The sequence below is a fragment of the Athene cunicularia genome, assembly GCF_003259725.1.
Source record: "Athene cunicularia isolate RWA chromosome 3 unlocalized genomic scaffold, athCun1 chr3_part1, whole genome shotgun sequence".
NCBI lineage: Eukaryota > Metazoa > Chordata > Aves > Strigiformes > Strigidae > Athene > Athene cunicularia.
Window position 1 is genome coordinate 104840398 of NW_020799097.1, and position 23401 is coordinate 104863798.

The 23401-nt window shown below is 38.2% G+C and overlaps 1 protein-coding gene across 3 annotated transcripts in view; it reads left to right on the top strand.

The window, feature by feature from the left end:
• Window positions 1-945: 945 nt before the first annotated feature.
• The window catches only part of DISP1 (dispatched RND transporter family member 1), an 86075-nt gene continuing 63619 nt past the window's right edge, over window positions 946-23401 (top strand). The window contains exons 1-2 of one of the 3 annotated variants that reach the window (XM_026845503.1): window positions 946-989; window positions 3285-3348. The gene's annotated coding sequence lies outside the window, so the exon portion shown is untranslated. Of the gene's footprint in view, window positions 990-2479; window positions 2538-3175; window positions 3349-23401 lie in introns of those variants that run through there. The other 2 variants (XM_026845504.1, XM_026845502.1) reach the window with 2 other exon arrangements.

The following is a 23401-nucleotide window of genomic DNA, read 5'->3' on the forward strand; positions in this document are numbered from 1 at the left end:
GCTTGTTCTCTGTTAAAAAATGGTGGAGATGACATTAATTGGAAAACAATTACTTGCTTTGTAAGTAGTGCTGTTGAGTTATGACTAAGTATATTGATTTGCCTGGCCAACACAAACTCCAGACAGATTTTTTTTTTTTTTTTTCCATGGCCTTTCCACAAGAGGTCACATGGCTGTTTGCTATTGCCTTGGATATGGTTGAGTTCTACAAACGGCTTTCTGGGAAAATGGAGAGGTATTAAATGATTTTTGTTTGTGAATTGATTTTGGTCACTGATCTCTGATGGATAGATTGGGGGAGGCTTATCCCTCTATGCTTAACTTTTCAAAATCTGTTATTTTGCAAAGTTCTTTAACTTCTCTTTGTCATGGCTTTACCAATAACATATACAATAAAGTCACTGACTTTCAGAAATACATTGATTTCTACTCTTTTTACTATCTAGGTAGGAAAAACAAGAATCTGTTTGCTTGTGCCAAACATGGTTTTGTTGTTTTGTTTTTTTTTAATTGGCATCTTTTCCTCAAACCTGCAAAGGTGATTTGAATATACTGTTCAGTGTTCCTTTCTGTATTTAGAACTTAGTCTGCTAAATCTGTAAAACCCACAAACTGAAGCTGTAATAATGGTTTTATGAGCTACTGAGGCTTCTTTCTACTTTTGAGGTCCAACAGTAATTAACAGCTGTTCCTTGTCTACTCTAGTACCCTCTCTGTCTCAGGGAAGGGTCTGGTGGTCACTGACTGTCAGAGGTTCCAAATTAATATTTAGTAAACTGGTAATAGTTGGTCTGAATTATATCCCAAAATGATTATACTGCTTTGCTCTTCAAGGCTTAATGCCAGCTCTGTCAGCCCTGTTAAGAGGATGTTCTGTGGTATCTTGTTTGTCTTTACTGGAAACTTACATTCGTTTTTGTGTTACAAATTTTCTCCATTGTGTTACAGCTCTAAGCAGAATGACTCAGGTGGAGTCGAAAACAAATACAGTAAGTGAAAAGATTGAACGAAGTAAGTATTCTGGTAGTGCTTAATAAGATCTAGTTATCTCTTATGTGTGAGCTGCTTCTGGGCAGTCTTCCTTGATTTACTATTTAGTGTAATAAAACATGGGCAAAAAGAAGCACTTATGGTTATTGCATGGAGAAGGGCGTGTGGGGGTAGTAGGAACTGATGCAGCAATATTTTTCTTTCTCACAATTACCCTCTTTCAGTGACTTTAGACTAGCTTCTTGAGAGTCTGTCTATAATTAACAGTATCAAGTAGTTTTAGTTACAGATGTGGCTGCCATGCGCAGAACCTGTGCTCTTACTCTGTGTAATGGTCTAGATGACAGCCCTTGTTGGGAAATATGAATCAGAACTTCCTACTACAGCATACAAGCCCAGTAATGTGGTCTTGCTTTCTGCTTATGTGTTCATGGCATAAGACTATTCAATTTGCTAAGCCAGTAGAAAACGACTTGCTTAAGTTAGCTTTCTGGTTGGCAAGTTGAATGAACTCAACATGCGGTCACATGTACACCAGCATGACTGGTACAGCTCAACCAGAACAGGAGGCAAGAGACCTCATTTAGCACTGATGAGGTATTTGGTGATCGCTTAGATCATTTCCATCTGTAACATAAGGCTTTGTTTTACTGGACTATTGATAACTTGAATGTGAGATGCTGCTGGGCTCTTACTAAATTAAGGTGAAGACAACTAATGAAAGAGCTGAGTAGTGAAAGTGTTCTAAGAAATCAGTTGGTTGCAACCTTTTTGGAAAAGGTTTGGATTAGCCTTTTTTCAGAAATATTTAAAATTTCTGGTTTCCTACTTTCATTAAGTATGTTTTTCTTTCTATAAAGTTGGTTAAGTGCACATATTGTCTGAGAGTTCTGACACTGAGACAAAGTTAGGTTAAACAATTTTAGAATAAAGAATAAAAGGTAAATATGGTTAAATAGAAATGCATGATACAAAGAAACTATACTATACAGCAAGCTGTTTACATTCGTGTGTTCCTGTCTCTAGAGAGGTTTTCTTCTTTCTCTGTATCTGGTCAGGTATGTTTGATGCTAAGGGCATCCTTTTATGATTACTACAATTAAGATAGTGTACTTCTGGAATAGTTTATATATGATGCTAAGAATATAGGCTTGGCCTGCTACTGAGTAGAGAAATGTAACATGATGTTGAGAAAACTGTATGGTTAGTGCACTTGTTGCTTCAGATTTATCTTTATTTTAGGATAAGCTGCAGTTATACCTCTCTCCAGAAACAGAACTGTAGGAACCTTCCTTAGATAAGAAAAATAATTAAGAATATTTATAAATGTGCTAATTTGAAAAGCAGATGAAATTCAAACAAGATTATTTTGCTTCATATGGTTCCTGGTCTCAGAACTGTTATCAGTTTCCACATAGACAGATGAATCTCTTTAAGGAGGAGGAGAAGCCAAGCCAGTACTTGTATCTGAGAGGGGCAGGTGGAAAAGAACTTCTAGAGAACTGGAGACTACCTGCAGAAACATTGCAACAAATATGAACTGTTTGGTAACCTCTTCAAGTAATAAGTACAAAGGTGTTAAACATAAATGTGAATTTTCTCAAAACAAAATTCACAAGCAGTTAAATCTCCTTTCATGACATGGTATCCAGTCTTGTTTGGATGGAACAAATACTATCTTAGTTTAAGGAACTATTCTAATGCTTTTGTCTGTATGAAAAGCAAAGTTCCTCTAAATACTGTAAAGTTAGTGAAAAACCTTAAATAGTTTTGTGGATCACTGTTAGACCGGAGGATGTCTAGACTGTGAATGGTTTCTGCAGAGTTCTGTCACTAATTTCAACTTAAGTGAAATGTTAAGGCTATGCAATATTAGCAGCAGATGGTACCAAGCCAGGAGTTGCTGTAAGTGTGTTGGAAAACATGGTTAGGGTTCAGAATGATTTGAAGAAAGTGGAGAAGCAGTCTGAGGAAGAATATGCCTTTTGGGATAAAGACAAGATTCAAGATCCTCCATTTACTGATCATCTCGGTGCAAGTAACCAACAGGGAAGTAGAGTGAGTTTTGTGCAAAGGAGCTGGGGATGTTGCAGGTAACAAACCAGATGTGGTTCTGTTAACATAGTTGTTGCAAACAAATCAGATGTACTGTGATACGTAAGCAGGATAATTTCCCATAAATGACAGTCCTTCATTCTAGGCTTGGGCATTTCACCTCAGGAAAAGCTAGAGTACTTAGTGTAGAAGAAAGTAAAGAGAACAAAGTCTTGAAAATGTAATTATTTTATTCACAGAAAGACTTGAACTCTTTTCCTTAAAGAACAGAAGACTACAAGGAGAATGAAGAGTTGTCTTCAGGTGAGATATGAACAAGAAGAGAGCGTTTTTCACTGTAGCCACTCTGACTATAGAACCATTGGTAATGTGCTTAAACTGCAACAAAGATAATGTAAATGGACACTAGAATTGTGAACCACTGGAACAGATTGCTTGGGAAGACAGGTATTTCCATTTTTAGAGTGCCTTATAAGGCACAGATTAACTATGTCTAGACTGTACTTTTCTCCTTTAGTCCTGAGAGGCAGTATTAGCTGATTTATTGAGCTCCTTGTCTACCATTATTTAATAGCATTAGAAAATCCTAGAAGTGTTTCTGCAAAGCAGGGGCATACAAATTAAAAAGATATCAGAGTGGTTAATAGCATTAGACCCATGTTAATCACTTTTTCATTTTTGTGCTAACAGATCTTGCTATCAATTGCACATCTGCATTTCCACTCCTTGCTCTTTAAAGAAGAGTAATATTGCATTGGGGGAGAGGAGGGAACTAGTTCTATAAATTTCCTGTCTCACTTCCATTTCATGACTGTGAATATATTCCAGTTGATACACTAAGTGTATACTGGTGGCTACAAACTTCCAGAATCATCTTTCTTCCCCAGCTTCATATAAAATTGTTTTGGGAACAAGGGAGAAATTAGACTCTTCAAACCCCATGGAAAGTTTGATACTAGGTCCTGAGATTTCAGACTGCTTTGCTCATTACTGCAAGTTAGAATTAAGATAGAAAATAAAACATTCCCTCATTAGTAGATACAAGCCTTTATCTTAAATACCTTTTTTCTTAAACCTGGCAAACAAGATGCATGAATAAGAGGCAAGTATAGTCTGGTAGCAGGAGCTTGGGCCTGGGAGACAGAACTGTCAGCATCTTAATCTTAGATATGATGTTGAATTATGTTTTGCTAACGGGCATGTTTAATTACTGGCCCTGTTTTCCACACGTCAGAACATAATGCTGTAAGGATTAATTTTTGTCTGTAGTTACAGAGATGAAAACTCTGACATGTATCTTTTTCTGTTTTAAAAGTTAGTATGTAAGCCCAGGGTTTTCATTCATGGATTCTTAGGTTGTGTTTTAGAACTGCTACGGTATCTTCAGGTTAAAGAACAACCATTTAATTTGGTAGGTTAAAAATACCTATCATGGTAGAATTTAGTGTGAATACAGCCTCTTGTTTTCTTCCTTTACTTTTTTTTCTTCCCCACTACTGTTGAAGATGGCTCCTTTCTCAAAGACTTCACTATACTATAGTTTGGCTCTGTTCATGATTTCTAAGGGTACAGAAAGCTGCAGTATTTAAATTTTATTGGAATCCAAGTTCTTTTTACTACCTAGTTTTCCTAAGTGAGGTGGCTAGATCAGTATAAACTGATTTGACTTTTATCATTGTTATAGCAATACAGCTATCCTATGAATTTCTTTTTTTAATTTAAGTTACTTAACAGGCTGGGGCCCATGCTAGTATGATGTCATTCTGGTTCAAGAAACCAGCAGTGTTGAAGAGTGAGAGGGTGTGGGGGGTCTTTAGGGCAATGAAATACCTTTTTTTAAACTGGTAGCATCAGACTGAAATCCCTGCAGGCTTCTTTCTGCAGGTGTGGATTTTAAGCTAGGTCTCCACTGAGGTTTACATTTAAATTTATTATTACTGTGTCACCCTACAGGGTTTATAGTTCTTTCAGTGAATTCTTTGTGAAAGAACTGGCATCATTTTTTAAAAGGTTATGTTGAATTCTGGTTTCCACAGCACAAGTTGCCATGGATATGTCAGGTTCTTAATGTTTGTTTACATAGGAATGAGGTAGGGAAGGTTCATGCTAGCTATTTTCAAATGAATGTTCTGCATCCAAATGATGCTGTTCTCATTGGGAGTTAACTGGCTAGTGAATGTAAATTCTACTGTCTGTTTTGAAAATGGATTAAGTTTGCTTTGGAGTGAATTAATGCAGAGATGTTCATGTGTCTGTCTTTACTTTGCACTAGCTTGTCAGTTGCTCAGGTTGCTTTTTGTCCTCTGCAGTAAAAGTAGCTTGCTGATTTTGTGTGCCTTGCAGTACTTTGGTGTCCTATCAATCAGCATGTCAATAGGTAGACAATGTACATGTATTATTGCAGTGCCCAGGAACTGAGGAGTGCAGCATGGCCACTGTAAAACCTGCTGTATTTCATGCATCTTTCATGCATGAAGCAAGGAAAGGTCCTAGACTTTTCATGATCTGGGAAAAGGGGACGGTGGATTTTGACTGGCTGAGAGCTGGCATACAGGGACATTAAGCCATAAAACTCCTGTATGCATAGATCAAATGTCCAGAAGAGACTAGTTACATAATACAACACTTGAAGTACGTTTGTGGTGAGATCTCTGCCTTCTAAACTATCTGCTTTGCTCCTTTCTAACTACTCATTTACTTTCTTCCTTTTCCAAAATAAGGATCACAGACATGAATGTGTTTATATAGCCTTTCAAATCTTGATTCAGAAATACTGACCACTGACTTTCAAGCCCTTGCAAACTACCTGCACAGCACACTAGACTCTGCTCTTGAGTAACCACTAGAAACATATGCAATTAAAACAGAAGTCAAATGTTAACTTGCTTCTTTCCCAGGTCACACTGTAAGAGGCATGGGCAGGCATGTTTGAAAGCTGAAGAAAATGAGCCCTGTTTTTGTCATAGTGAAGATACTACTAGACTAAGTACTGCTTAGTCTCATTCTAAGGTGTGCAGTCCTTAAGGACAAGGCAAAAAAATGTTGCAGGACACATGATTAGTTTTTTGGTCAAAGAAGCCAAAACTCAAGAGGCAACATAGTGAAAAAGAGCAAAGAGGTGAATGTCCTCGTGTAGAAAGATGAGTAAGGAGGAAAAAAACCTATTAAAGAAGCAGCTCTGTAAAATATGATGTCCACTTTTAATAGGGCAAAAGAAACAATTAGTAGCAGTTTTCTTGGTAAAACTGAGCCTTGTATAAACTTAATTCTGAAACTCCACAGCCACAAAGGCTCTGTCCCCTTCCACTTCATAATCAAAGGCAGGTTTCTTGAGCAGGGGAGAAGCCTGGGCATGATCTGTGTAGCACAGTGCTGTGTACCAATAGCTTCCTATACTAGGTCTAATGTCAACCCTGTTTTAAAGTTTTCTCACATGTGAAGTTTATTAAAGGTATTTTGACAAAAATGTGATGGTCTTATACCTCGTGTGTTCCACAAACCTGAAATGTCTCTATGAAGGAGTGTCTTGTGTATTTTAAAATGTGTAAATAAAGTACCCTTAGTGTGCTAATTTTAGTGCAGTACATCTGAGCTGAGTTTCCAAATGGAGGTAACAAGATGTTCCATGGATTTGGTATCCATAGCAATAGCCAGAGAGGTGTCTTTGTGAAGTGATAGGTAGAGATAGATGTGTTTATAAACTATGCCTTTTTAATAGAAGAGCTCTTTTATGGCTTTTATGGATGTAGTGCAGAATATCTCTAGTGATTAGTGCAAGATAAATACCACTTAGCAGCCCCCACCAATAAACATCTTCATTTTCCACTCAGAATCTGAAACACATACTCTGTACTTTCTGTACATGTTTGAAGATACAGGTTAGTTGGGTCCTTCTTTGTAGCCAAACATCCAGTCATGAGTGTGTCAGGGAGAGAACCTTTATCTTGAAGAACAGCGAGGCAAGCTGTAGTCTAATTTTCCTTGACACAAATTCAGTTTCTTTGGGAGGAAAGTGGGCATGGATTTGATGACTCTAGTATCATGTCTAAAATTAAATGAAGTTGAGAATTGTCCCACTGGAATTGCTGAAAACCACAGATTTCTATCTCTGTGTTTTGAGACCTGATACAGTATGGCTCCTTCTTGCTGGCTCTAATATAGATCATATACCATAAATTTGCAAATTCAGCAGGATGTTATAAAATGGCAGTGCTTGGGGATGAATGTCTTTTGCAGTCTGTGCTTATTTCATTATATTAGGTGTTGTCTTAACAATCCCAAGCTGTCTCTTCACTGGTCATCACCAGTGACCAAACACTCGCGTTGGTCTGCTTTTATGGCAGTTCAAGCCTACTTTCCAAGTAGATTTCTAGGTAAAAGTCACCTTGTGTTTTTTTCTAATCATCCCATATGTCTATTTTCCATACTTGGAAATTGTGCTGTAGGCAGAAAAGCCACTTGGGCTAGTGACAGGGGAAGGAAACCCAAAGCACTATATACATCTGCTGGATTACCTCATTTTCCATCAATCCTCTTGGCCTGACCCAACAGTTAGCTTCCAAAGCTGACGCTACCAGCCATCAAGATCCTAAATATTCACAAAGCAATCTCTATTCAGTGTTTTCAGATTAACCCTTAATGCACAATGAAAAAATGCCTCAGATGGAGAATGTCAGTAGAGAGGGGGGGAAGAGACACTATTATTCTGAAAGGGATGACTGCTCCTCTGAGTGTGTTGATATGAAGGAAGCTGAGCAGCCACCTTGTTCTTAAGCTATACTTGCCTCTTTATTACATTTCTGGAACAGCTCATGTGATATGAGGTACATTTTGAACTAAATCACCAAGTGGATGAGGCATTAAAGTGAGAATGCTCAATCTATGGAAAGTGTTAGGTTCTGCTCCACTAGGGAAGACTTAATATTTATCTGTTTTTTTTCTTCACAGTGTGTTCACATAAAAGATTCTCTATCTCATGCAATAAATTTAGGCTTGTTCTATGAGCCATAAAAATCAGTCTTAATATTCTGAATTTGAGATTTAATTCTTCAGTATTTTTGTTTCTCTGTAATCTAATTTTGATATGATTATTTTCCTTTGAGAGAGAAATGAATCTGTATTATGGTTTAGTAGATTAACTTTTGAGAAATTTGTCCCAAACCATAGGCTAGGTTTAAAACTTAAAAGTTCCCCATGGAATGTGGGAGTCTCCTGAGAGCTCATGATTTGCACTTCTATGTTGCTGTGTGCAAATAGTACTTGGTAGTGGGAACTTCTTTCCAACTGTGTTGTTGCACAAATTTGTTATTCTTGATCTCTGGGGGTATTGCTTGTTTGATCCACATGCTTTTTATTAATGTTCTCTGCTGAATGCCTGAGAGAAATTAAGATAGGTAGGAATGCTCAGTTTAATAAATGAAGGCATTCTTGTGCGTCTCTAATTTCAAAAGAGGACCTCTTTGCTGGCTAGAGCTATATATATATGACTGTTCTGTAAGGCTGCCAGGTTTTGAGAAAAGTCATACTGAGAAATGGTATTTTTATAGTTAGTTTCTTTAAGGGTGTGGTTGAATTCATATTGCTCAGTCATTTCTCTTACATAGTTCTCTTATGTGGATAAATGTTATGTCTTAATTCTCTCAAAGTGGTGAAGAGCAGGTGTGTGGATTTATAAAAGAAAGACAAATACATAATTTTTCTTACCATACTTTTTCCATTCACATTTAAATTGCTGAACTTTTTAATCATGTTGGCTGTTGCTTTTTAGAGATAGTTTAGCTGAAACTTTGAGTAAGAATTCTTTGCTTCTGGTGCTCTTGATGTGATGTCCATCATCTATAAACCTCAGAGTTGTGTCCAAGGCAGAGACCTAAGGCATTGCATGCCTTTTATGTTCGGTTGGTTTTGTTGTGAAACCTAAGTATAGTAGTCTAAATATCCCTTTTTCCTGTATTAGTCCTTTCCTCTCCTTTTGGGATTAACAGAAAAACATTGATCAGCTATTTAGTACTAAATTCTATCTTCTAATTTCTATGAAAGGAACCTCTTAAATAGCAAAATTAATGGAATTATTGTAAATTTGTGATATTTTTGTGAAACTCAAAAACAGGGATATAAAATGTTACTCTTTTCAGTGTCTTGACACACTAGAAATAAGGATTTTTACACAGGGAGAGTTCTACTGCATTCTTTTGAAAGCATGGCAAGAATGTTAGTGTTCATAAGTAAACTTTGCATTCTCAAATATATCATAGAATACCGGGGTGGAAGGGACCTCAGGGATTGTCTAGTCTAACCTTTCTTGGCAAAAGCACAGTCTAAATAAGATGACCCAGCAGCCTGTCCAGCTAAATCTTAAGTGTCCAATGTTGGAGAATCCACCACTTTGCTGGGGAGATTATTCCAGTGGCTGATTGATCTCATTGTAAAGAATTTTCCTGTTGTGTTCAATCAGAATCTCTCCAGGAGTAACTTGTACCCATTACACCTCATCTTTTTCATGTGGCTCCTTGTAAAAAGTGAGTCTCCATCTTCTTTGTAGCCACCCTGTAATATATTGGAACATGGTGATAAGGTCTCCCCTAAGCCTTCTCAAGGCTGAACAAACCTCAGCCTTTCCTCACATGGCTGGCTTCTTAGCCCTTTGATCATCTTTGTGACCCTTCTCTGGACCTTCTCCAGCCTGTCCTCATCTTTTTTTTGTATAGCTGTGACCAAAACTGAACACAGTATTCAGGTGTGACTTGACAAGAGTGGAATAATGACTTTATCTCCACTGGTGATGCCCTTGTTGCAGTCCAGCATCCTGTTGGCTTTCATTGCTGCTGCAGCAGCACACTGATCACTCATACTGAACTTGTTGTCCACCATGACCCCCAGATCTGTTTCCACAGAGCTGCTCCCCAGCCAGGTAGATCCCAGCCCGTGCTGCACTCCTGGGTTATGTTTTCCCAGGTGAAAGACCTTGCACTTGTCCTTGTTGAACTTCATAAGGTTCTCGTTAGCCCACTCTTCCAGCCTATCCAGGTCTTCCTGTAGGGTGGTTTTCCCTTCTGAAGTGTCCGCTTCCCCACTCAGTTTGATATCATCAGCAAACTTCATCAGGGTGTGCTTGATCCCATCATCCAGATCATTTACGAAGATATTACATAGCATTGGGCCCAATATTGATCCCTGGGGGACCCCACTTGTGATAAGGTGATAAGTTTCCAGTTTGAAAAGGAGCTGTTTACCACCACCCTCTGGGTGTGGCCTGTCAGCCAGTTCCCCACCCACCACACAGACCATTTGTCTAGACCATATTGTATCAGTTTCTCTAGGAGTAGACTGTGGGGAACTGTATCAGAAGCCTTGGAGAAATCCAGGTAGACAATGTCCACTGCTTGCCCCACATCAACTGAGCAGGTTATTTTGTTGTAGAAGGTGATCAGGTTTGTCAAGCATAACTTGCTCTTGGTGAATCTGTGCTGACTTTTCCCAATCATGTTCTTTATTTGATTTGTGATAGCCCCCACGAGGATTCATTCCATAACTTTCCTAGTGACTGAAGTAAGACTGATAGGCCTACAATTTCCTGTCAGTTCAAGAACTTCTTGTAGGTGGGGATTATATTAGCCTTCCTCCAGTCTTCTTAGACATCCCTTGATCTCCGTGACTTCTCAAGTCCAATGCATGGAGACCTGCATTGCAGTGACATCAGCCATTTCTCTCTTACTGCGCTTGGGTGGATAATGTCAGGGTCCATTGATCTGTAGGGGTCACACTCCCGTAATAGTTTGCATACCAATTCCTCCTTCAGTGATGGTGGGTTTGTGTTTGTATCAACCTGGATTTTTGTTCCCAAGGGCTGGGGCCCAGCAGTGCTGGTAAGCACAGAGGTGACAAAAGTGTTGAGAACCTCTGCCTTTTCAGCATTGTTGGTGACTAGCTCACCTCTCCTGTATAACAGTGGGACAGTATTTTCCTTCTATTTCAGCATGTTTACATACCTGAAGAACCCTTTCTCATAGTTTTTGACAACTCTGGCCAATTTGAATTCAAGCTGAGCTGTTGCTTTTCTAATTGCACCTCTGCCCACCCTGGCAATGTGCTTGTACTTCCCAATGGTTATTTGTCCCCTTCCCCATCTCTGGCATGCTTCTTTTGGTTCTGAGCAGACTTGGAAGCTTGCAGTTAAGCTGAGGGGATCTCTTGCTCCATAAAGTTGACAGTCTGTTTAGAACTGTTGTTATAAAGCCTACTTCCTGTGTGGTCAGTGATCTGTAACCTTTAATTTCTTGCTATATACCAGTTTTTACATATTTAAGAGAATAAATCACTGATTTATTCAACAACTCTCAACTTTTCTTTCTGGGTTGACATTTGTGACTCACCTCTGAAGGAGGTTATTTGCTCTGTTCTGTATGTTCCTGGCTAAATGGCACGGATGTACATTAGGGTTGAGTATTCAGAAGTCCATGTTGGGGATTTCTCAAGTATGTACAACTCTGGAAGTGCACATATGGCTTGCTCACTCCCCTGTCCTAGGAACAGTTGTTACAGACACTGGCATTCTAGCAGACAGAAACTGTTAACTTTTGAGTTATAATGGTCTTGAAGAGAATTGCTGTGCAGTGCAAATATACATGTATATGTATTATAATGACTCATATTTAGCAAAAGACTCTGGCTTGCCTTAATCCTACATAGCTGTTGTTAAACTTTTATTTCTTTTCCCTGATATTTTAGACTTTTTAGCAGCTGTCATTAATCGTGTGGTTGAACAGTTTGAATGCTAGTTGGAAACAGGTGGTGCATGCTTTAAATATCTTGAGATACAGACAATGGTCAACAGTGTTGTAATTGAAAATGTAGGTATTTGTGTCAGTCTGTGTTCATTTTTTTTCAGCAGAACTTTGATATTCTTTGCTGTGGAGAAGTATGTACAGAGAGTTGTAAAATGAATTTAGGGATAAAACGTTGCTGAAACATCAGTTCATTATAGATTGCTAAGCCTGTACAAAACCAGCTTAGAATTCGCTGGCTTAATTGTAGAGGGTATGGATTAACCAGCAGCAGAATGTCATGACTCTTAGCTGAAAGACAGCTTTGTATGAAGCATTTCATTTAGTATTCTACGATTCCCACCCAGAATATTCCTATGTTCACTGAATGTGGCATGTGTATTAACTGAGAGAGACACTTGCATAAGACAGTGAAATCATTCACAAGCAGACACTTTGGGAAGGCTTAAACTTAAGGCAGAATCTGTTATTGTGTACCATTCTTTGGATAGTAAAAACATCCAGTTTGCAATAGCTTATCCTGTAGCGTAGTGTTAGTTTTGGGTCTTAAACCTGTTTGCAAATTGAACCTTGTAAACTTGCAGCTAAAAGTGCATAATTTTGGGTGTGCTGTAATTGAAGACTTTAGAGAGGAATCATCAAATTGAGGCAATTAATTAGGCCTCCTTAATTAAATCTGTGGCTCTTTTAATTAAATCTTTTTAAAGTATTATCCATATCTCTGTACAGTGTTCTACTGCCAGTCTATTCAGTTGGGTAAATGAGATTTGATTCAGACCTTTCTCTTAAACAAAGTCCCTAGACCATTAAGCTAGCTAAAATAAATTTAAACATTTGGTTTTCATTAGTGTTGTAACTGAAACAAAAACATTTTAATGACTGATCCCAGAGTATTTTGAAGTTTGTGCAACTTTGCTGGGAAGGTATTTAAACTGTAGTATCAGTTGCAAGTTGGCCGTAGGCCAGTTCTTCGAAGCTGTTTCAAAGCAAGATGTTGGGTTTCCAGAGTGTTATGAAACAGGAAAACTTTGAGAGGGGAGAAACAGTGGAAGGTAGTTATGGTAAAACTTTGCACTGGTGAAATGAAATTATCTGATAAAAGTGACAATATTCATGCTGTACTACAGTTTGCTGCTTTATTGAAGAGCTGTTTCAGTTATTTGGGAATAGATAAAGTTTTGAGCTTTAATACTTATTAATAAAAAGTTAACTGCCCAAGGAGTTGGTGTGCTTTTTAGATGGGTTTTTATTATCTTAACTTGCACAAAATGGGATTGTGCTTCTAAGAGAAGGAATGTATATGTTGCTTACAAGATCTAGTTTTAAAAATACTTTTTGGGAAAATACTTGAGTTGTTCTTGGGAGAGGATGACAATGAAATCTGATAAAAATTAGTGTGTGGATTCGGCCTTTGAGTGGTGTTCCTCAGGGGTTGGTGTTAGGACCAGTGCTGTTTAATGTCTTTGATAGTGATGTGGACGGTGGGATTGAGTGCAGTCTCAGAAAGTTTGCTGATGACACCAAGTTGTGTTCAGGGAAGGGATGTGCCATCCAGAGGGACCTTGACAGGCTTGAGAGGTGGGCCTCTGCAAACCTCTTGAAGTCCAACAAGGCCAAGTACAAGGTCATGCACATAGGTCAGGGCAATCCCAAGCACAGATACAGGCTGGGCAATTAGTGGATTGAGAGCATCCCTGCAGAGAAGGATTTGGGAATCGCAGTGGGTGGAAAACTGACTGTGAGCCAGCAATGTGCACTCACAGCCCAGAAAGCCAACAGTATCCTGGGCTGTATCAAGAGAAGTGTGGCCAGCAGGTCAAGGGAAGGGATTCTCCCCTTCTACTCTGCTCTTGTGAGACTCCACATGCAGTGCTGTGTCCAGCTCTGGGGCCTCCAACATAAGAAGAATATGGACCTGTTGGAGTGGGTCCAGAGGAGGCCACAAAGATGACTTGGGGGCTGGAGCCACCTCCCTTATGAGGACAGGCTGGAAGAGTTGGGGTTGTTCTGCCTGGAGAAGAAAAGGCTCTGGGGAGATCTTATAATGACCTTCCAGTACTTAAAGGGGGCTACAGGAAAGATGGACATACAGTCACTCACTCACTCTTTATCAGGGGGTGTAGTGATAGGATAAGTGTTAATGGTTTTAAACTGAAGAAGGGAAGGTTTAGATTAGATACAAGGAAGAAATTCCTCATTATAAGGATGGTGAGACTGGAACAGGTTGCCCAGAGCAGTGGTGGCTGCCCGCTCCCTGGCAGTGTTCAAGGCCAGGTTGGACGGGGCTTTGAGCAGGCTGATCTAGTGGAAAGTGTCCCTGCCCATGGCAGAGAGTTGGAACTAGATGATCTGTAAGGTCTTGTCCAACTCAAACTATTCTGTGATTCTATGAAATTTTACTTGGTACGTCTACAGTCGTGGGAGAAGCTGGAGACTGTTAAATTGCTGTAAAATGAGGATTGCTTATTCTGTGTCATGGTGTAGTCACAGTCTCATGGAAAACCTGCTGAAGTTTAAAACTTTCTGGGTGATCAGGGGTCAGCCAGGGAGCCAGGGACTGGATATCCAGAGCTTCATCATATCCAAACAGAATTTTTGTAGTTGCTGCTTGGCCTGGGCAGACAGACTGCCAATAGTGGTGTTTACTGGAGTAATTTTAGATTTGGGTGTTTGTGTTTTTGGGTTAAGTGGCAACTAGAAAAAGACCAGATTACTTCATTTAGGCTATTAGAAACTGATAGTGATTCGAGCTAGGGTGAACTAGCACTTCTAGCAAAAAACCAAAAGTACTGCTCAGATGGAATTGTCTGTCTGAAGAGGTGTGGATTTTAATAGGTTCATCCACACAGTATAACCTTAGTGAAGTGATTTAGCTGCAAATGATGAAAACAGAGTGTTCCTACAGAAATCTATCTGTCGTAAGCAAGAAGCAGTGACTGAGAGTGGCTGAAAGTCTGGATAGCTTCTGAGAGTTTCATCCTGATTTTTCAGTTGATGTGTTTATACTTGATTTTATATATTCACCTTTTAGGAATAATGTTCTTATGTAGAATGTGTGTAGCCAAGCTGAATTTAAGTAAATTATTACTGTATCTTTTGCAACTATTATGTTGTGTGTCTGTTCTGTTATTTCAATTTACAGTATTTCATGTACAATATATATATTTCTTCCTCTGGCTTTCTAAGGATTCTGTTATTTTAGTAAGTTTTAAACAGATATACATCATTTTCCAACAGAAATTTTACCCAAAGTGGCAGTGGTCCTCTGTCTTTTTAAAAGACTCTGTTCAGTGCTTGTTATAGAAGTTTGAATGCCTGAATTAAAGGTTTTTACAAATATGGAATAATGTGAAGTTGATGCTCTTCTGGGAGGAGTCTGAAATATGTCTGAGTATGCCTTTCTTTTTCTCCCATATTCTGTCTCTGGGATGTTTCTCTTGTGGTTTCACTACTGGGATGTTCTAGCTGAATTGTCCTGCCTACCAAAGCTTATAGGGAATAACCGCAATTCTGAGACTGAATTAAAGGAATGGCCTGTTTCTTACCTGTGTGCAGGTGCTAAAAACACTGTGTACTTACACCTTAATTTTCTGCAAATGAAAATAATGGAATAGATGCAAATGTGTGTTTATGTTGGTACCTTTAGCTACAAGTTAGAAATCCAATCCTATGTTTACATTTATTTAGTTTTTTTGCTAGGCCATGTAAGTTATCTGACCACAAGATCATAGCAGATAGTAAAAATCTTTGTCTACTATGGTTAAACTGAAGGTACTTTGTATGTGCTGCAGATCTTTGGAAATACTAGTTGTGTATTGTTCAACACATGAGAAAAATGTGAATGTTGAAGGACTGTGTAGTTTGTCATAATTCAGTGTAAGGAAGATAACTTCATTTTGTGATCATGAAATGCTAGAAATTCATAATTGATACTGTGCAAGTGCTTCAGCCAGATTCCATTGATTTTATATCTTCCCTCATTCTAATAGTCATTAGAGATTTTTTGTAAATTATTATTTTTATGATTAATTTTAGAACTTAATTGCTTAAGAATATGTAATTGAGACAATACTATTTGGCAGCACCATTATCTTGATAATGTAAGTAAATATTAACATGGTGCTGGTACTAGCATGAATAGATATATCATACCTAGCCCAGAGCATTAAAAGGCATTAATAAGGGGAGAGCTGTCTAGTACCCCTTAGGTGTACCAGTTCATTCACTACTTTTAGTATTACAGTAGTTTGAGTAGATATGAGATAGAGATGGCAGTGGACTGAGCATTAATAGTAGTGAGCAGGCTGAAAGAAGTTCAGTCCTTGTCTGAACAAGGGCTGTCAGAATGCTGGGTATGTATGGGAGGAATGATCCTCTTGTAAACATAGAGGAACAGAATAATCAGTAAGGGTGCACCATTAAAAAGCTGGAGAAAAAGCAAGTTTAGGAATGAGGAAAGTATATGGGATGTCTGGGGAGAAGCAGCAAGAGAAAATAAGATCTGTATGGCAGTGTTGAATTTGACTTGTAATCTGGCTGCTTACTGTGTCACCTCTGATGTCAGCTACTGCCAGAAGTTTCAAGGAAAATGCTGTGGCAGGTAGTTGGGAGAATCTGTTTGCAGCGGCAGCCTCAGCTTAATAGTTTGAAAGAGCTCATAATAGATAAATTTAGCTGTTTAAATGCTTAAGGACCTAGTCGGTGCTAGTCGTCTAGGCTTCCTTTAGACTATATGAAGAGAGACTTAAACTTTTAAAATGTCATTTTCAAAGATACCATAAGACAAATGTTTCAGCAGGCAGTTAAATGCTTCCTGCTCTGGGGGTGAAGTTGCACACTGCAGCTAAGCCACTGTAATAGCCTTGTCTCTGCACCTACTCTGGCACACATTAGGTCCACCTTTGAGTCAGCTTGGCTTGTCAACCAAAGAAGAATATAACCTAGTATGAGGAGGTCTGGGGGAGAATGGTTTTCCGTGATCTTTGCCAACAGAAGCAGCTCAGTTCAGGGGCTGAAGAGCACCAGGGCTGATGGGGCAGGGATGGGGCTGGAATCTTATGTAAGGAATCTTACTACCTTAGAGGGTAAAGTTACTTGTTATGGCAGACACACTTGTTATGGCTTAATATCTTAAACATCAGGTTTTTATCTACCTTCCGATAGTTTTTCCATTGGCATTAATAGTGTGAGCAGCTAAATGTTCTTGTCAACCATAAAAATTTGCAGTGCATTAAATCTTGCTGTATTCCATGTTTAGCATCATGTGGTAATGAATTCTAAAGGCTGATTGATTTCAAAGATGTCAAGGTGCCAAATTTAGATTTTTATTGAATGCTCTCTTGTCATGAGCAGACAACTTGCTTTACTTCTGTTTTATTTCTCTTCACTCTTAGGCTGCAACTGGGAACAATATTATTTCTAATGAGACTCCTGAGTGTGAAGCTCCAGTAAGAGCAACAACATCTGGCTATAATAAGGTTTTGCTCTTTCTCCTGCTTTGTGACTTCCACATGCCAAATGCTTGGTGGCTTCATCCAGCTACATCTTGCTAATAGGACATGGGGAAGAAAATTGAGGTGCTATATGGAAATGCATAAGATGCAGGCAGCTGAGGGGGAAACAACTTAAAGTGGGAATATAACATGCAAGTCTCATGAATGTGTGAGACTTCTTAGCTGGTTGAGACAATGAGAACAGAAATTCCAATTCTGGCTAACTTCTCTGTGCAGTTATTCTCCATGTAGTTTTTAGTATGGTGCAACCCTTTCCCTCGCAAGGTAGACAATTTCTGTAACTTCAGTGTCTTTTGATATAGATGGATTTTTTCCTGTTGCCTTCTGGGAAAGTACTATAGTCAGAACGGCAGGAGTTTTGTTTTACTAAGGAAAGTCAGGATGGAGGTTAGACAGAAGTTCTGTGATTGGGAATCAGTTTCTTGATGCTGGCGAGGAAGAGCAGCCCAGGCTTTGAGAAAGATGCTGCAGCACTGACAAGAACTTCCCTTTGAGAGAAGGACCTGAGGAATCAAGGGAACAACAATGAAGAGGTCTCAGGTGGCAGCTTCACTAAAGATGCATTTTACCATTACAGTAATTGACTCTAATTTAGAGAGCTGATCAAATGAGCTGTTCGTATCTCTAAAGAACCGGAAGCAGAAATGAATTAGATTTCAAAGGCAATTAAGTAAATGAGGATTCTTTTTACCGAATCTTTTCATTATTTTCATTAATTTTCTTTTAATGATTGTCATATCTGATCAGGTAATGACTGTTACAAAGCAGGAACAATTAAATGATTTAAAATACAGTGCAAACATAAGCACACCCTACTGCAGAAGTGAAAACCTAATGAATGTCCTTGGGTGGGATGGAAGTTGGGTAGAAGCTGTGGAGGATGAGATCCTGCTGTGGAGGAGAGTGTGCCTTTAAGATTGTATCAATGCCTAATTTAAACAATGATTGTTCCATGTGATTCATGGAATTGTTGATTCAGGGTTTTTTTCCTTCTGTTTGCTTCGTTGCTTGGATAAGTAATGGAGTGAAGTCTGGAGCTGGCTGTAGGAACACTTGAAATTTAGAATTAAACCTTTTTTCATTTGATGAAAGGAAAAATACAGCTGTCTGGGTGAAGATACTGGCACAGTTTCTCTAAAGAAATGGAAAACGTATGGGTTTTTTAGTTGACAGAGGATGGAGTAAAACTTGCAAATAAAACTTGTGTGTATGTTCTTTCCTGCTTCCGATGTTCACATTACTTGGTTAACATCTTTAAAGGGACAGTGACTGAATAGAAGGCTAGAAATATTTACCTGCTACATTTCCAAGAAAAACAGTACAATACTACCTAAAGATTAGAGAAATCTTTTCCCTTACTGTGCTTGTTAGCTCTTTCTGAGTAGCAGTTTTCATTTGTGGCTCTCTTGCTGTTTGCATTCAAATCCAGTGAAAGGACAAGAGGCAACTAGCACAAATTTAAATACAAAAAATTAAGTTTAAACATAAGAAACCCCCCTTCTTTTACTGTTTAGATGATTGAAGATTAACAGGTTGCCCAGAGAGGCTGACTGTCTGTACCCATCTGTGTGTTCTTTTTGTGTGCCATGACAGTTTTAATCATTTAATTGCAAAGTAATACTATGATAGGGAAAAAGGTGTCCAGCACTAACCAGTTCTACAAATTTAGTTACTTTATAGCAATGCAAAAACTGCAGTTGTTGAAAGTATGAGGTGGATTATAAGTGGCATAGTTTGTTTGGGAATCAGAAAAATTTGCTGTATGGTTGCAGAATTGGTGTTGCAGTGATAGTCCCTCTGCCATATCTGAAACTTATCTTAAAAATATCATGGATTTATCTTAAAAATATATTGTGAAACTTTACTCAAACAGTAAAAAAAAACTTTCATAGTTATGAACTTATGGCTCAAAACGTCTAGGAAAAACATTCCTTGTTGAGTTGTCCATCTTGTGGCAGTTGTATATTTTTCTCTGAAGAATCAGATATTTTGTCATTTTTGAAGACTGAGAAATCCCCATTCTCTTGTGTATTGATTCAGCACAGTCATTCCTATATTTCAATCACACAGAAATTTAAATACCTACAGTTGTATATACAGCAGTGTGTAATATTGTAGCGAGTTTCTGCAAGAGAAATGACTTAATGAGCTACAGAAAGCAGTAATGCCTCTTCTAATCCATAAATAAGTATGCTTCAGTACCATTACTAATGGCTTCTTATAACTTGGTAAATGTTGGAGAGAACTGATTTACATGTAATTTCTCTTATTGTAGATACACACCTCTCTGAAAACATGTAAAGCAAACTAACCTGCCTCAAAAATCCTCCAGAAAAAGGACTTCTGGCTCATTTTCTAGAGCAAAGAGAATCTTAGTTTTATTTTTCTTATTGGATATTCAGTTTCAGTGGTCCACTACTGCCATTGATGACAGAAGCAAAATTTCAAAATGATTAATGTTAGACATTAAGCAGAGATTAAGTTAAAATTTCTTCAGCATTCTTGGTTAATGGAAAGTAGAGCAAATCATTCGACTCTGAAATATCAGTTGGTCTGCCTTGAAGCTTTAAACGGGGAGTGGGAGTGCTGGAATGCCAGATTTCTACCTCCACCCTGACTTTTCTGTTACTTTTTGAGACTTTGTACTGCGCTTTTTCAAAGAAAGGTCATGAGCAGGAATATAGTCCTCTGCTGTTCCTGAGTGCTCAAAGTCCTCTATGAGGGGAGAGTGACTAGAGTGATAAACTGCTTTCCCTCCTTGCATTACCTCATCCTTCTACCTCCTTGGTTTTTTTTAGTATAAACCAGTGTTGCAAACACTACTTTTTTTGCCTACTCTTACAGTGACCTGATGGGCAGATTGCATATTTTAATGGTGTAGTGCTAGATTTTGCCAGTGCTGTAAAGCAGAAATGTGCGTTTAACAGTGTTGCTGCTTAGATTAACAACTACTGGAGAAAATAGTAGTTGTATTAGTCTTAATTTCTTATAGCTGTGTGAGGATCTTTTCATAGTTTATTATGAGGCGAGAGGAAATGATAAACCACCTCACTACTTGCATTTATTTCCTACCCCATCCAGCTTTGCCACAGGCCATAAGAGTGTGTCCTTCCTGGTGAATGGAGCAGAATTTCTCAAATGCGTTTCAGCTCTGAGATATTTAGTGGCAACAGCTGTTTCCATCTGTCTACATGTGCAGGAAGAGATGTTCAGCTGAACAGGCAGCATGCTCTTTTTATTGTGGTATGCATAATGCTAGCATATGTTCTCATTTTACAGATCTGCAGAATATGGCTTATTTTTTCTGAAGCTTATTGAACAAAATATGACTGGAAAAGAGTGCATATATTTGTGTTTTAAAAACAAACAAACAAAACCAAAAAACCACCCTGAATCTTGTTGTGGTAATTGGAAGACAGGACCTATTTGATCATCTGTCAAAACTACTTTCTGTTGTAAAAGACAGGTATATTATTTTTCCTTGTGTATTCCATCCTACAAGTGAAACATTGTCTCCAGAGAAGGAGCTAGGGCTTTGGCATGTACTCCCAGTTCTGACAGTGCACCTAGAACCTATTAACAACTGGCCAACATCGTCTCAGACAAGGTTTCAGTTTGCTGAGTCTGTGCACCTCAGTCCACAAAAAGTATTTTCAGTGCAAATGTAGTTGTTTGGGCATTGGGATATAGTCATTATAAGGTCAGAATTGCAGTTTTGTTTATATAAAAAAACCCAAACAACAAAACAACAAACTGAAAAATAGGAATTCTATTTTAGGATAAAGACAAATGAATTTCCCCTTTTCCTTCTAAAAAATCTGGATCTTGTATAATAGCTGCAACTCCTTTTTGCCAAAATAGTGGTCAGTTGCCCTACTGCTTGTGTTAGCTGATGTTGCAAAACAGGAGCTAACTTGAAGCCCAGCAGCCAATTCTTTTCTCTGATCCTGTGATCAAACACTTGTTTCACTTGTGCTTGCAGACTGAAGGGAAGGAATGGTACAAGTCCCGCTCTGCACCAGACAAACTGGATAAAATTAATATATTGACAACTTAGCTTTTGTGGACAGTTTTGACTTGGAAATCTTTTGAGGGAGTCAGTGAGCATGAAGGAAGAGTTTATTAGGAATAATCAATGTTATGGACAATCCAGGCAATGTAATATGTGTATGGCACAGAGCAGTGTTTTCTCTTGATTGTCTGCAAAAGCTTGGAGTTTGAAAGTAGAAAATGAGAAGACAGAAGAAAGAAGCTGAGATGTTGGCATACATCAACAAAAGCAGTATCATGAATGACGTGAGCTGGAGGAGAGACATTAGACGCACATTTCTGAATTTGAACAGGACAAGCTCAGGTGTGGTACTACTGAAGGTCAGCTAGAGAGAAGACAAACTGGATTTGCAGTACCCTGCAGTCTGCACAGAAGGATTAGGAGCCATGGCATAACTAATGTTTAAACTCATTCTAATTGTATTAAGGTATTTGGAGCCAATAGTTAAGTTCTACTTGCTTGCAATGAAATATTTGTATATGGGCATAAATAATGTTAACTGAGCAGACCTGCTCAAATATTCTATCAGTCTGTTGTTATATTTCTTGTAGAGTACAGCTTTTCTTTAAAAATCCATATTTTATTCAAATACTGTTTGAAGTACTGACTTTCCCCTTCTGCAATACTGTATGTTCCAGCGATCAGTATAGACACGTCCCACTTTGAAGTGGTCTATACTTAATTACCTTGTTGAAATTCCAAGCAGAGCTCCACTTAAAAATTTACACTGAGATTCCTTCCTTCCCTCATGAGTCTAATCGGTACAGTCTCTGTTTATTTTCAATCCAGGTACAACTGCTGCTTTTTAACTCTCTTCCAAACTTTAAGAAAAAATGGATTTCATAGAAAAATATAATTTAGAAAGTGTTAAGTGGCATGATATTCTTATATCGATGAGAAACTTTGTTCGGATCTCTTTCTCAAATATCCTTTGCAGAGATGTGATCTTGACAAATGAGCACAAATAGTTTGTACTAGTTAATTTTCCACCTCAAGTAAAGAACATACGAATGTGAGATCATATTCCTGGCATAAATCAGGTTTTAAGAGTATTAGAAATCTGCCATCAGCTTTCACACAAATATTTGCCTTTTAAGTAAATTATACAGATTTGATTACATTTTGGGTACTGAGTAAGGTATCTATATTCATGTAATAGTCAAGATCAACGTGACACAGTTCCTCGGACTGATAATTCATATACCTTTCTGCACCCAGCACAAAATGCGTAGAGTAGAGGTCTTGATTGGAATATGCTTGGGAGTCTTCTGACCTAATGGTAATCTTCAAGGTATGCCAATAACTTCAGGTCATTCTTGAAGGCAAGTCTGCTCGTTTCCCATCACTTCAGAGGCTTCTACTGAGTAAAAGCTTTTTACTATGAAGAAATGAGATTTCTATTAAAAAAAAAAAAAAATCATATTGAAGGCTTACAGCAGTGGAAACAGGCTTCTGTGTGCCTAGACATTCTTGACTCATTGAGACCATCAGTCTGAAATTAAGGCATCCATTTGATTTACATGAGCAGTGAAAAACTTGTCTTAACTTTTTAGTGAATACTGCTTGAAGCTGGCTATCAGCTAGCATGTTAGAGAATTTAATTTCTTACTCCTAATCTCTAAACTGTACAGCTACTTTCTAAACCATTCCGCATGCAGTGTATTTAGTGTTTTGGTATCTTAAAAGTTCTCAATCCTTGTTTTCAGATTAAGCCGTTTAAATATTTTACTTATTTTTAATACTTGAATTATAAATATTTAAATAGCTACTTGCTGATTGCTGTTTTGTTGGTAATGTCTAAACTTAGATACAGAGGGGTAGATGCTGTCCTCTTTCACTTTGTTTATGATACTTGAAAATTTTTGCTTGAAGATACTATAGATGAAATAATAGATCCATACCAGTTACATTTTGGAGAGAATGGGAATGTGATCATAATTCCTACTAATGTTTTTATGTAAAAATTGCACCTTGTTCTAAAAGTCCCAAGTTGAACGTAGTTCTGACAA